The sequence below is a fragment of the Eucalyptus grandis genome, chromosome 6, assembly GCF_016545825.1.
Source record: "Eucalyptus grandis isolate ANBG69807.140 chromosome 6, ASM1654582v1, whole genome shotgun sequence".
NCBI lineage: Eukaryota > Viridiplantae > Streptophyta > Magnoliopsida > Myrtales > Myrtaceae > Eucalyptus > Eucalyptus grandis.
The window spans coordinates 53,268,926-53,284,115 of record NC_052617.1 but is presented as its reverse complement, the minus strand read 5'-3'; the positions used below and the strand labels follow the sequence as shown (position 1 = coordinate 53,284,115).

General features: G+C 41.7%; 1 non-coding gene across 1 annotated transcript; it reads left to right on the top strand.

Moving 5' to 3' along the window:
* Positions 1-2,859: 2,859 nt before the first annotated feature.
* LOC104450764 lies at positions 2,860-4,820 on the top strand. The gene is made up of 2 exons (XR_005551711.1): positions 2,860-4,040; positions 4,294-4,820. It is a non-coding gene; the product is annotated as an uncharacterized LOC104450764 (transcript).
* Positions 4,821-15,190: the final 10,370 nt, after the last annotated feature.

Below are 15,190 nucleotides of genomic sequence, written 5' to 3'. Positions count from 1 at the left end.
AAAGCCTATGTCCAGACAATTTCTTCTCAACTTTCGATCTAAAAAGTCTCTAGTGTAAACATTAAAGAAGGTCTAAAGTGAAATCCTCATCGAATCAACGAAAAGTAAAATGAATTGAAATCATGAAGCATAGCCAATAGATGTCTCGAACTGATCAATCCCACGATCTACGCCAATCGAACAGTGTCTCCCTCGCCAGAAACTGGAAATGATGGGAAACCCTATTTAAAAAGAAGAGGTATAGGCAATTAGGCATCGCCACTCGATCGAGTCGATTGGGTGGTGCTGGGTCACAATACCCGGCCGTCACGTCAAGGTTGTAAGACCGCGTGTACCGAGTGGAAGGAAAGTGAATTGGTTTCTTATTAAACAATTTGGCCAAACTGGTCCATTTTGGGGACTTGGCACCGACAAACGACTGGACTACCACGGAGAATAGAAGGAGACGAATGAGTATTTAGTGGGTCAGACCTTTCCAACTTCTAGTCAAAACGAAGAAATAGTTTCTCTAAAATTACAGAAAAGTATGGTGCTAATTTAACATTATTATATGAATTGGGTTGTTTAACATAAAAATATATATATTGAATCTAAGGTTTAAGTAGAAAATAAAAATTACACTTGGCAAGTTTGTTTGCTTCTTTTGCCTATGGTTTCCAGGCAATTTCCGATACTACTTAAATTTTGAATATATGTTATATGAGTCATGTAGGTTTCACATTGCAAGACGTGTACAAAGGTTTGAAGTTGCTTTTTTGACTTACATATTTTCAAAAGGCGAAGAATTGAACAACTGCTCAACTACCAAAGTTCGAGACCCGCCAATCAAAGATATCCCTTTCTGGCTAGTCACGCTCAGCCCGTTTTTATATCTTAAAAGCGTAGTAAAACTACTTTCATTTAGTCCGCCACAAACGTAAGAAACAAGTTATGACGAGAGGATCAATCCAGCTGCATAACTATCTTTTAAGCCTGTTTTTGGCAAACGATACGAGCGACCGTTTAGGAAATTAGTTTCCAAATTATTAATTTGGCAAATTGGTCTCACTCCATCACTCGTCAGTTCTTACGAGATGTCACACGCCCACATGTTACGTTACCCAACATGGACATGGAGAGAGATCATGGGAGTTGGTCAATATGGCCACTTTTCTTTTGGGCCCGAACGTTGGACACAGTCCAAAAGTGTGAATTCTTGGGAGGAAATGCATTCTTGGGGCTTGTCCTAAGGGCCTGCTCAATTATACCATTCGGATCAGTTGAAGGAAGGCTATCGCAATGCGGCGGTGGATGCGTCTCTCCCCTATCTGCATCGATCCGATCCCCCGGTTTTCAATGATCAGAGCACGTTTTCACCAGGCATCGGGGTCGACCGTATCATGTCGCGTCGAAAGTTAGAGCACTGTGCGAATTTGACCTGATCCAAATAACAACACATTTAACGGACATGTCCAACTTCCTCGATCCAAACAATTCGAGATGAGTTTAACAATGAATGACTAGACAATCGTAATGTTGAACAAAGTGACCGGTCGGACAAATATTGTCTTGAGACAAGACACGGATTCATATTTCGACATCATATACAGGACAAATTGGACAGGTCCTGCAGATGCACGGAAACAAGCTAACATATTTCAGCAAGTTGATGCTGGAAGGAAAAAAAAATCATAGTTCATCTTCATATCATGTGGCGATGCCAAAATTCAGCTCGGTAACATAGTACGACATATACCTAAAGCGTTAATTAAAACGAGTCTAAGTGTCTAATTAGTAGGGATGTCACAACTTAGCCTATGTCTATTTGATAGAGACGTTAGAACCTAACCAAAAAATTGAAAAAAATTGAACCGAATTTTCATGTATTTTCGGTTCGGTTCGGTTTAGGTTTCACTTCAGATAATGCAAAAATAAATGTTTTCTATTCCAGTTCAAATAGTTTCGATTCGATTCAGTTGATTAAACTAAACTGAAAATCATCCATCTTCTTAAAATTACAATTTACACAATCCCTCTTATTTGTCATTAAACAATTTCTTAATATTAAAAAAAAAAAAAAAAACCGAAAAAAAATGAATTGAATTTGATTCAAGTGGGGATTCGATCTAAAGCTAATGCACACACAAACAGTTTAGTTCAATTTGGATTTCTTGAAACTCAAACTAAACCGAACCGCTGACATCCTTACTAATTGAGTCATGAGAGTCAAATGGTGCCACCCCATAATTAAATCTTTATCAATATGTGTATAGAAGAAGGATAATGGCAAAAATGGTCTCTCAATTAGACTCAATGTAAAATACTGTTCATGAACTTCTAATGTGTTTATTTGGTCCCTAAGTTTTAGCCCAACGTGTACTGTTATCCTAAATTTTTAATTTATTCTATGTGATTCATGAATTTTTATAGATACTTAATTTAGTCTTTAACTATATGAAAACATTTAATATTGTCTTTAGATTTGAATTAATAAAATGATAACATTAAATATTACATATAATTCATGGAATAAATTAAAAATTTGCCAAAAAATTAGATATTATATTAAATAAATTAAAAATTTAAGGAAGACATCGCAAATTAAGGTAAAATTCCATAGATCCTTGGTGTCAGAAGTGCGTGGTGCCACAAGTAAGAAGCGGCGTATTTCCTCCATGGGTTTTGGCGCGCCGAGGAACTTTTCGGACTTCCACATCTATCCCTATCCAGACACACACGTGGCATTAAGATGCACACGTTCAGATCCACGTGGAGCCTCCTTCCACGCGTGTCGGTTACCACCGGCGACCCCCTTTTCCTTCCCTTCCTTGCCGCGACTTCGCTACAAATCCAACCTCCCATTTCTTCGCTCCCACTCAGTTGAACTTCCCTAGAGAAGAGAGGGAGAGAAGAGAGAGATCCGTGAGGATGATGAACGCGGTGGCCATTTGCCTCGTCGTGACGTCGCTCGCGGCGGCCGGAGTCTGGTCTCCGGCGCCGGAGAAGCAGGGCAGCCACCGAAAGGACGAAGACGTGATCTTGAAGGAGGGCCACCGAGTCGTCGTCGTCGAGTACGACCAGGACGGCCAGCCCAATACCAAGGTCTCCATCTCGCCGGAGCACGAACACATCCCCATCAAGCCCGCCTCCGTCTCCAACCTCGAGGGCGACCTCTACCGAGGCGCCAAGGACGTCCTCGAACGCTCCAAGGACAAGGTGAAGGAGGCCGCCTCGTCGGTTGCACCGGAGCGGAAGGAAGACGATGGCGGCTACAGGTACATCGGCGCGAAGGAGCTGATATGCGATGCATTTGGCAAGTGTAGGCACAGGATCGCGAGCGGCTGGGGAAGGCCAAGGAGGAGGTAACCGAGAAGGTCTACGAGGTCGAGGAAGACGCGAGGCAGGCGAAGGATGCGGCGGAGGAGAAGCTGCGGAGGGCTGGGGAGGCGGTGGCGCGGAAGGCGCATGAGGCCGGGGAGAAGACGAGGGAGGCGGCGCACGAGGCTGGGGAGAAGACGAGGGAGACGTTCGAGAGCACGCGGGGTGCCATGCAGCACGCCAAGGAGGAAGGGAAGACCATGGTCGAGGACGTCCAGAGGAACGTGTCGGAGGCGGCCGGGGCAGCGAAGGAGCGGGCCAAGGAGAAGGCCGAGGAAGCAAAGGAGGCAGCAAGGGACGTCGGCTCGAGGCTGCACAGGCTCAAGGAGGCGGTGAGGAGGCACGTGGCCTCGCGATTCGACGGGAGGACGCTGGCGGGGCTGGTGCACCTGCTGGGGTTCGCGACGGCGTACGGGACGTGCGTGTGGGTCACGTTCGTGTCGAGCTACGTGCTCGCGGGGGCGATGCCGAGGCAGCAGTTCGGGATGGTGCAGAGCAAGGTGTACCCGGTGTACTTCAGGGCCATGTTTACCAGCATCGCCCTGAGCCTGCTGGGGCATTTGCTGGGCCAGGGGCGGCACCTGTTCGCGAACAAGCCGGAGATGCTGCAGGGCTTGAACCTGCTGGCCTCGCTTCCTTTGGTCCTGGCCAATATGCTCTACTTGGAGCCTCGTGCCACTAAGGTACGACGAGTTCATGTGTTTTCGCCAATTCATTTTCTCAGGGATCATGTGTCGATTTCGCCATCAGTGGAAATTGAGTCTTTATAGGAACATCGCAGTCCGTTCGATTCTGCTCGAGGCCGGTTAGTGAGGTCTTTTAGGTGGATGAGCAATCGCATAGATGTAATCCGACCTATGCATAAGGGATTCTTACTAAATGGCTTGGCGCACCTGACTTGTCATTCACTATGCTGTTCCTCGTGATTCATTGCAGATAATGTTCGAGAAGATGAAGCTGGAGAAGGAAGAGGGCAGAGGGAGAGAGCCCACTGAGACGACCCGCGTGACCGAGCCAAGGCCTACGCCAGGTGAGACCGCAGCGCTGGTACAGGAGGACAGGGAAGGAGACGCCCTCAGAGCCCGGGTCACGAGATTGAACGAGAGGCTGAGGAAGCTGAACTCACATTCGTCGCTCCTCAACATCGCGACACTGATGGCCCTCACTTGGCATCTGGTGTATCTGGCGCAGCGCATCTCGACGCCGTGCTGATGCAAGCCGAGCTCGAGAAGATTTCAATGTGTGGTACAGTGTAAGAGTGCTTAGCTTGCTTCTGGTTCATCTGTGTATATACGCCTTTATATAGTTCTGCTTTGTAATAGGGACCAAGTGCTCTTATGCTTACCATTGTTGAGTCTTGACGCCTAGGATTCTTAGGTTGAATGTGCTGCCTCTATGGAAGTGCTTTGCTACTCAGTGTGCTACCACATAAATGAAATATATATGATATGGTAGATTTTCTATCTGTTGTTCTACGTGCTTCACGACAAGCTTCTCTTTAATTGATTTCATTAATACCACCAAAAATCCTCGATTATGTCACAGTGACATTAATTTCCAATCTTTTTGTATTATCAAAGCACCAGATTTGTTTGTACAAGTATGATAAAAAATGCTATTTTATATAGTCTTGTATTCAAATTTGTAACAGTGCGATAAAATTTTGAGTTATTCAGTATTATGGTGGTAATAGTTTAAGACTTTCAGTGAACAAAAAGCATGTGGCGATAGGGCTGTCGGGTCGGGGTCGGGTTTTCACGTTACCAGACCTGAATCACAATGCAGTGTGTTTGTTCCGACCCAACTGAACCGACCCGAAACAACAATTCGGGTCAGGTCAGGTTTCGGGTTTGCATTGTTATTTTCCCCCTTTTTCCTCTCTTCACCTCTTTTTATGGCCCAGTGAATTTTCCATTGGGTTTTCTAGTTTTAACGGATCAACTCAACCAAATTCTTCATAGCCCAATGAATTTCCCATTGGGTTTCTCGGCTAGTTTTAACGGATCAACTCAACCAAATTTAAATTTTGAAGCATCGCATTACATTGTCTCTACTAATTTCAATAAAAATGAAATTCAACAAAACCACAATAAAAGTGAAATTCAACAGAATCAGTGAATGAGGATAACCTACTCTATACTGGCGATACTAAAAAGGGCTTATCTAGAACATTGATGTCTTAGTGGGCATGATTTATGATTCTCATTTTATATTTTTTATAATAAAAAAAGTTTTGTTTTTTCAAATTTCATTTATTTTGTGGAAAATAAATATTAGCATCGCATGAAATATTTAATTGATGAATGAAAAATGACAATGAGTTACGTTTGAACATATTTTCATTCCTTCAATTTGTTAAGCGATCAAGTGATCATCTTAGGTTAAAGTTTTGCATATCAATCATTTTCTGCGAGCTTAATTTACAATTGATGTCGGGAATAGTTTTCTTCAATATGGTCTTGATCTGATTCGGAGTAATTCTAAAACCGTACAAAGGTAACTTCAAAAGCCCATACAAAACGAAATCAGGTGAAGCCCAGTTCGACTATCCATACACATGAGAACGGAAGCCCAAATCAGACCGGGCTCCAAAATCCTTGCTAGAGCTCTCATACCTCTCCTGTCTCTCTCCATCCAAGAAAATACATATGTACGCAGATATTTACAGAGATATATATACGTATTATATACATGTACGGATAATAACATTTAGGTTGAGGTGCATATTTATTCCAGCCACAAGTGTAAATTGGGCATGATATCACGTGTGACTAGACGCATGATTGCATTACGTGGCTCAACTATGTGTAAGCATCATTGATGAAATCACTACATGACCTTCAAAGGTAACCTTTGTTTCCTGTCAAAATTTAATACATGAATCAGGGCGTTGACATTTGTATGCGGTGAAAAGCGTAGACACAAAAATCTCCTTGGGATTTTAGTTAAGAAAGGAACCACAATCATGTAGTTTGTCGAATGGTCCGACACTTGATTTTTGAAATCACACATGAGAAGGATTGGCATATTTTTATGCATACGTATTATATACATGCATAGGAAACGACATATAGGTCGAGGTGCATATTTATTCCCGCCACACCCGTAAATAAAAATAAGCAAGCATGATATCACGCGTGTGATTGCATTACGTGGCTCAATCATGTGTAAGTATCATCGATGAAATTACTATGTGGTCATCAAAAGCAACCTTTGTTTCCTGCCAAAATTTAATACGTGAATCAGGGCATTGACATTTGTATGCAGTGGAAAGGTAGAAATGAAAATCTCTGCAAGATTTTAATGAAGAAAAGAACTCAATCACGTGATTTGTCGAGTGGTCCAAGAAATCACACACTCCAATCGGTCTAAGAAGGATTGGCATGGACTTTAGCCACATCCTCAGTCATAGGATCTCTCTCCACCCGCGCTTAACAAGGCCACCGTGATAGGTGCCTTCAAATCGAACATTCCAACCCTAGCGAGGAAAGTCTCGACCCCAGCCAAACCCTGTGATGCGATGCTTTCCTCCTCTTCTTCTTGTTTTCCCTTCTCGTTTAGATATATCAGGAAGAAATGCGTCAGATATATATATATATTAAATGCATACGGGGTGATGAAACGGAAGCAAATGGACATTCATACGGACAAAAGAGGCAAGAGGAAAGAGCAATTAAAATTTCGAACGGAATCTCGCGACTTTGGCTAAGAATTCGTTGGGGACAGCTGTGTAGCGGGGAAACCGAATCCCGGATTATCGGTTGTTTCTCCCCCTTCCTTAATCATTGCGAAAGAGCTCCAGCAAAGCAGCTACTGCTGTTCTCGCTTAGGTTGCTTCTCAATCAAGCCAAGCTCTACTGCACAAACCGAGAGACAATCATCAATTCAAATTCTCTCTCCCCTCCTCCTCCGCCACTGTTTTATTCTTAAAGTGGATTGTTGTCAAACTAATTAATTTGTACCAATTAGGTAGAGATTCCTCCTCATTGCTCTCCATTGGCCCATTTGTCCATGTGGGGCCCCACAATTTCTTCTTCTTTTTTTGATAGAAAATTATCGTCTTTTTCTGAGGGTGGGGGGGAGCAAAACCCCCTTTTATTTGGGACCCCACAGGGTCAGTTTCCCCATAGAGACCAAAAAGCTTATAGCATGGACCCGGATGCAACTTACCAAAAGTAATGTCACGAAAAAAATCTTTACAAGCCATTTTCATTTTGGCCTAATTCCCCAAAAAAATTCTGTAACTTTAGGTCAAATTCCAATTTTGTTCTTGTCCAAAAAAAATTTCCCAATTCATTTTAGTCCCGAATATGCTCACCTGTGCAAAAATCACATTTAGTTTGAAAACTAGTTAAAAATGTATGATCAAAATTCGTGTTTTTATCGAGACCCTTATCTCGATATGAAAAATAAACAACCTCATGATATTTATAATCTTTAAGAAACCGGTGTTGATATTTAGACAAAAGGACATATTTGTGATCACGAATGAAAGTTAAGGGTTCTTTTGAGATAAAATGAAGATCATACTTAAAAGCCGCGAGATTTGTTTAGGAAATTATCAAAGGCCGAGACATAATTTTCACGAGGCATTCTCATTCGTGGGGGAAAAAGGGATTGGGTTCGCTGTCGCCGCCGTTGACAGCCGTCTTCCACCGTCCCATGAACATGGGCCTAAAAACACAAAAGGAAAAAGCAAAAGGGGAAGTCGAACCGAATCATGTAATCCGAACAAAAAGCAAACTCGCGACGAAACGGAGCGCGCAACGCGACAAAGGGCCCAAAGAAAACCAACGTTCGAAAAGACCAGATTGCCGTGACTTGCGGGTACGACGGGGAGGAGGAATCACCGACGGGCGATGATCCGAAGCGAGAATCGCTATTAAAGGTCGTTGTCGAGTCCTCCATTAACGAGCGCCGGCCCCCCCTCCCCTCCCCCTCCCCTCCCCTCCCCTCTTTCGAAAGCTGGTGCTTGGCCTCTTTCGTTCCCTCATCTATCAAAATTTCGACTTTTCCAACGTCTGTTGATCTCCATGATTAATCGCGCCACGTGTCCGGCCCACTCCGATTTCGACCCTGAATCGTTGCCGGATTGAGCTACAGGGAGGGGCACGTGGCCAGCAGGGTTTTTTTTTTGTTTTTACGAGGAAGGTTTCGAGAGAGCATATGGACAAGGATTTATTTCTTGTCTCTCCTCACCCACGGCTGGGTTGCCAGCTTTTAGGGTTGGATTAGAAATAGAATTGGAATCCTCTTGTTAATTACAACGGGCATTTTCGAAGCAATTGTTGAGTATACTCCAACGAGGAACTTCCAAATAACGTGCAAAGTCCATATTTGCCGCACGTCGTTTGTATGATTTGGCATGGCTCCCTAATTTTTCATTTGGTTTATAAATAGTATATTTAGAGTCATTGGTTCGACTCCACTCTCTCTCTGTTTTTTTATTTTTTTTTTTTCCCTTTCGCTGCAAAAACAAACGTCTGTTAGAAAGGATGTTGCAACTTTGACAAAATAATGGGACAATCCTATTGGCCGGCTTTAGATTTGGGATTATGTTAACCATTCGGAACCTGTCTCGGTTTTCACTCCTTCATTTTATATATAAAGGTAAATTTCAACTAGACTTTTTAAAATCGTTTATACATCAAATTTTTAATCTATATTTGATGGGCAAAGTTATTATATGAATTAAGTAAATGGATTATAAATAGATCTAGAATGTTAAAACTCAAAATAATATGTATATTAAATTGATTCACAACTTACCGAAACTTCACCCACATTGATGACTTTCTCTTCACTCTCTCTTGCCCTCACTTTAATTTCGCGCTCACACATCAATTTGGGTGTAAATTTTCCTATATTGGTTTTAACTAAGGAAGTGTTTTAACAAAATGGGTTAGTTGGATACGGTATGAATATGGATCATATTGGGTAAAGATCACTATATTTGTATTGTATGGAAACGAATCAATTTGAGTTGGACTATTTTTTTAACGAGGCCACCTATTTGACAGATTTAGTTTCTATGCATCTTCGGCCACGTTAACTTTCCCTAACACAATAGGCATGTTTTCAAGACTAAAAAGGAATAGTAATTCACTAATCGATCCCAATAATCTTTTTTTTACTAGTTTCTCACGGTTCCCCCGCTTCTTTCCCGATTTGTTTTTAGATATATTATCATCTCCATCCCCATCGCGAGCAATGACATAATCACAAAGATCACGAACCCTAGGGGCTAAAGCTTAACCACGCAACATCTTCAATGACTCTTTCAAAGCCTTTGGGCATTCAAACAAGTAATCGAGTAATATTTCCTATAATTCTGATCATGTGCAGAGAGCTGTTACAAGTCACAATCGAGGATGCTAATGACAGATTTCAGAGCCAGCGGCTCGGTCCACAGTTTCTATCCCCTCCCGCACCCTTCTTTTCTTCGATGGACTTTTTCAATTTAAGTGCCTTCTAGATAAAGAAAAAGTCAGGATGCGACTTAAGAACGACGTGATCTCTTAACATCTCCAATCCAGGACCACAAATCCATTTCATTTCATTAAGAAGAGTAATAAACCCTTAAGGCTCGCCACGATAGCTGAAACGGAGTAGCTTCGAGAGATGAAGCGTTCCCCGATTACGACGTTTTCATTTTTTTCTAGTGAATTGCTTCGTTGGATATTAGTAGCATCTGTCTCCTCTTTTTTTTAACCTAAACGCCTGAGACTTTCGCAATAAAACAAATATTGATACGTAAACTCACATATTCATATCTTTTTCTTTAATATTTCGAAATATGTGTAATGTTTTTAATTTTGACGAGAAAGTAAAATGGTCCTTTCCATTTAAATTTAATTGGAAATAAGGTTTAGGACTCAATAGAATCAAACGAACGGCTTAGAGACTTGATTGCATTTGCTTATGAAATTTAGTGCACTTCTCCAGCTTGCAGGATATAGACCTCCTATTAACCGAGATTCTATGGCCGTGCTCCTCGACCATATATATGCATAGATAGCATTTATTTGAGAGTTACAGCATGATGATATTAAAAAAACGTGCACTTCTTCATGTCTGTCCTTAGCCAGGAGCTCTGTCCCACTAGATTTCTAGTTCTAGTACATGAGTGGTCCAAAAGCCTTTGGGCACGGACAAAGTCCCGCGCCACGTTGCAAGGGTCGAGCATTTTTTTGGAACTGGTGTATTAGGCTCTATATACTACTCCATATCTATATACTGATATTGCATCTCTATCGCAACATATGAGAATGAGTGATTTTTTTGAGCTACTGTCCGCTTTTCTTGTTCAATTTGTAAAATTTTGGCATTCTTCCAAGGCTCTACTTGAAGTAAGAATCTAAAAACTTCGACTGACCATTCAAAACAAGCGTGAAACCGAGAGACTATCACGGTAATAGTGGGAATAGGAAAGCCATTTGGGGTCAAAATGGCGATCAAATTGATGGGTCGACATAACTAACTGTGCCTGATTGGAAGCCGCACATAGACGGCCTCGAGATTTCAATCTGCGTACATTCTATTGGACAAAGCAGCGTAATATGGCAAGGGAAAAGTCCGACCCGAATGACTGACGACCTAGCTATTTTTAAAAAAAATCCCTCATCGGGAGGGTTATGTGCTCCGATTGGCATAGAACGACGACACAAAAGTGCACCTAAAACCACTTTCCCAATTGATCAAAACGGGCGGCATTACGGTCCATTATGTTAGCCACCACATCGATTGCCGTTGCCGTCGCCATGCCCGAGACTGTGGGTCCGTTCTTTTTTGTTTTTTGGTCTAATTGTCGATCCATTCTAAGTTCCTCCGTTAAACATGTTTCTGCTCTACGATTTAAGTAAAGAAGAGCCAATTTAATTATAACAGTCCGGAATGCCTCGACCGATTCGTTTGTTTGCGCATGTGGGAGAAAATCTAGGAGCTGGAATCCCGGCCACGAGCCAATCTGCGCATTTGTCAGTCACATTCAATGCATGCCGAACAAAACACAGAACAAGCATTCAGAACAAGCATTCGAGGCGAGTACGAAGGTGGCATTGTACCTTAACAAGGGGGACAAGAAAAGAAAGACATGCTGCCCTGGGTTACCGTCCTCGAGATATAAATGCATTTACCTGAGAAAGATACCATCACAACAAAGTAGGCCCGTTGAATTGTTGTTGGGTTGAAACAGTCCAATCCAAATAAATCAATTTTACTTATCTTAACTCATTAATGTGTAATACGAATTTAGTTACCGATATTCGATTCGAATCATACCTAACCCAATTCATATTATTAAAACATATCCATATTTGGCTCAATTTAAAAAAAATTCGCATTTAAATGGAAGTGAGAGCGAGAATAGTAAATATGGATTTAGTCCAAATAAGTTATAAATCCACTTAACATTCCTATTATATTGAATTTTCCTCTTCTACATTCATTTATAAATAATTTATTTAATATAACTAATTTATATAATAATTCAATCGATGATGTATAAATTAATATATTAATTTATAATCTATCTTTGACAGTTCAACCGGTGCCGGCAGGCAAAAGAAATGGGATTTTAATGCAGCGGATGACGTTTGAACAAAACTGCCGTTGGGGAAGGGGGGCACGTGGTAGGGCATAGGTGGGCGTGGTAGTCCAATCGTCAATCATGACACAGACTGTTTGCGTGCGTTTTAGAAAATTTGTTGGCGGCTTCTCTTCCAAAACCTTAGCACCAGCCTCGTAGGCCCCAATAACGACGCAATAATTTTTTGCGATCTCTGGGGGATTGATTGCGTGTTTCACTTCCCCCCACCCCCCCTTCGCCATTTTTCACGGTTCGCGTTCGGTGAAAAACGTGCGAATTCCCCTTCTCCTTCATGTTTTTTTTTGTTTGACCTCGTGAAGAAGATTCCGACATGATGACATTCACGAGGTTCGGCAAGGAACGGCTAGTCACCTTCCAGTCTTTTTTATTTTGATACGTTGAGTACATGCACGAGGCACCACCCTTCCGTTTCTATGCTGACGTGTTGCTATTGTGGTGACCACGCGGCTACGGCGATGGTGTTTTTACATGGCAACTTGGTGTCTTTTATCTTTGTAATTGACAAATTCAAGTGTGGAGACTCAACTATTTAAAAATTTTGAAACATCTGGCGAGTCCCATGAATAAAAGAAATCAGAGCTTAGGCATGTGCGAGTAACCCTACTTTAGAGTAGTTGGCACGTGATTAGTGAGATTCGAATGGATGGTCTCTCTGGTCCCCAACTTAAAAACTCCCAAGCTTGCTGATTGATTGTGCCAAACTGGGGCTTAACTTTGGTCTTTTTGTATGATGGATTGGATGATCCTTGATAATGGCGACTTGCTTTTTTTTTTCCTGTTAAATATAGTATTTAAACATTCAAAAGTTGAACTAATGTAGTCTTTCCACCGAAAATTTTAACATCGTTTGCTGACTTTATTGTAGCTTGTGTTAACTTGACTTTGGATTTGACGATATTCACATGGTTTACTCGTGATTACCACATCCTCTCTCTCTCTCTCTCCCTCTCTCTCTACCCAAGAAGAAATGAATGTTTTTGGTTGCATTAGGAAAACACATGCTGGCTCACATCATTATTTTGGCCCAACAACTGTATAAGTCTACCTAAAGTATTTCAATCGATGCGGTGATATACTCAACACACTAACTAGATTGAGAAATCTTTTAGAAGTCTAAGGATTATATTGAATTAAAAAAAAAAAAACCCCTCAAAGACTATACTGAACATCAAGAAAAATATTATGGACCACCCAGATAATTACCCTCGAAAAAAATAATAATTTAGAAGCTAGGCTTCTAGTAGCCTTCGGTGGAAATATCTAAAAACCTTCTGAGAATCAACATCCACCCCGCCTCTTAGATTTTTTCCATTGCACGTTATATTTTCCATCCTTTCCGATGCGTCGTCGATCAAAGGATTCATCAAACGGCTAACTCGAGAGGCCCACGTACCATGAAGTGCATAATGAAAGCTGTTTCCTGTTGCGCATCAATGACAATGGCATTAACGAAAGGTGCTTTCCCCTTTCCAGCAAAAAAGGAAAAATGATGTAAAATCGAATAAAAGGAAGGGGGAAAGAAAAGAAGACAGAAATTGTCTGGCCCGTCGCTGCACTCGAAAAGGTGCTCTTCCTCAACACCCGCCCGCAATTGCAATCCTCATCTCGATCGAATGGCGACCCGAGTTGTAGTCAATGTCAATCCTCCAATCAACCTCCCCCCTTTTATTTAATAATCCCAAGAGATAAATTCGATCCACAATAGCCTTCCGCCTTCTTCTTCTTTTCTTCTTTTATTTTTTTTTTATCTATTTTTTTGGGTGGTTTCTAGAAGTGGGGAGGTTTTAAGGATTCTAATCTTAATCCATGGTCGGTAAAGTTTTCAAGGATTGTTTGTATACGTGCTGACTAAACAGGAATAGTATACATTTGATCTTAACAACCATGGAACTCAGGATTTTCATATTCAAGATGTGCATCCGGATTTGATACGGTACCTTACAAGCAAAATAATGCCTGCTCACAAGGATCGAATATATACTTGGTCCTCAAGTCATCTCAATTATTTACTTTGCTCGATTTTGTACGGTTTCTAGAAGGGGAAAGTTTTAACAATTCAATATTAATTCATGGTCGGTTAAGTTTTCAAGGATTGTTTTTATACGTGTTGACTAGGTAGGAATAGTATACATTTGGCCATAACAACCATGGAGCTCAGAATTTTCATATTTGAGACATGCATCCGGGTTTGGTATAGAATTTTTACAAGCGAAATATGCCTATCCGTGAGGATTGAAGATGCACTTGACCCTTAGGTCATCCTAGTTACTTACCCCGCGCAATTTGGACTCCAACTTGAATAAATTACTCTAATGAGCTAGTTACCACCAAGCACGTGTCAATACTCCGACGCTCTAAACATCTAAGAGCTCAAATTCATTCATGCCTTTGCATACGCCATGGTTTAAACTTGCCGCCCCGGGGAATAGACAAGTGGGCCCAACACGATTTGGCCGATCCTTAGTCCCTTAAGTCAAGCGGCGCATATCGTGGATGATATTTTACCTCTCTTCTCGAATTAGAAAGATGTCAATTCGAGATCCTTATATGACTTTGGGAAAGTAACTTCTCACAAGCTACCTTCTACAAGATAAGGATCCACAAAGGTTGTGATCCTTACCTAAGACGACATCACTCGCTGGCGCACTATTGGATCGTCCAAAGTTTTGACCGCAAAAATTCCCCGACGAGGCCTTTATCGAATTCTTTTCCTTTTATTCAAGAAAAACTTCTATTTGCTACGCCGAAAGATTACGGGAAAAGATTTAGCAGAGGCCGTTCCCGATTTATTATCGGATCGTTAGCGGCGGACCCAAGAAACGAATAAGATACCAACCATAATTAAAAATTTTAAAAAAATACGGCGGAAAATAAAAATAAATAAATCGAGATCGGATTTTTTTCCTAATAAAAGAATTTCGATTTTTTTTTGAAAGGGGCGAAGAGAAAGGGACAGCGAGGACAAACGAGCCAACAGCTTTGGGTTGCTTTGCGGGGCGAGAAAGCCGCCGAGTTTCGCGGGCCCCACGACCGGGGCGGGGCGGGCCCCGCCGCCTCCCGACCCTGACAGTTATCTGTTGCTGGCCGGCCCTCCCTGCCCACTCCCTTGGTTTTTTATTTTTTGATTTTTTAAGCATTTCAAAGCTCTCCTCGATAATGTCAAGGCGGTCGTGAAATCCATTTTCTTCCTATACTTCAATTTTATTTTATTTTCTGGTTTCTCAA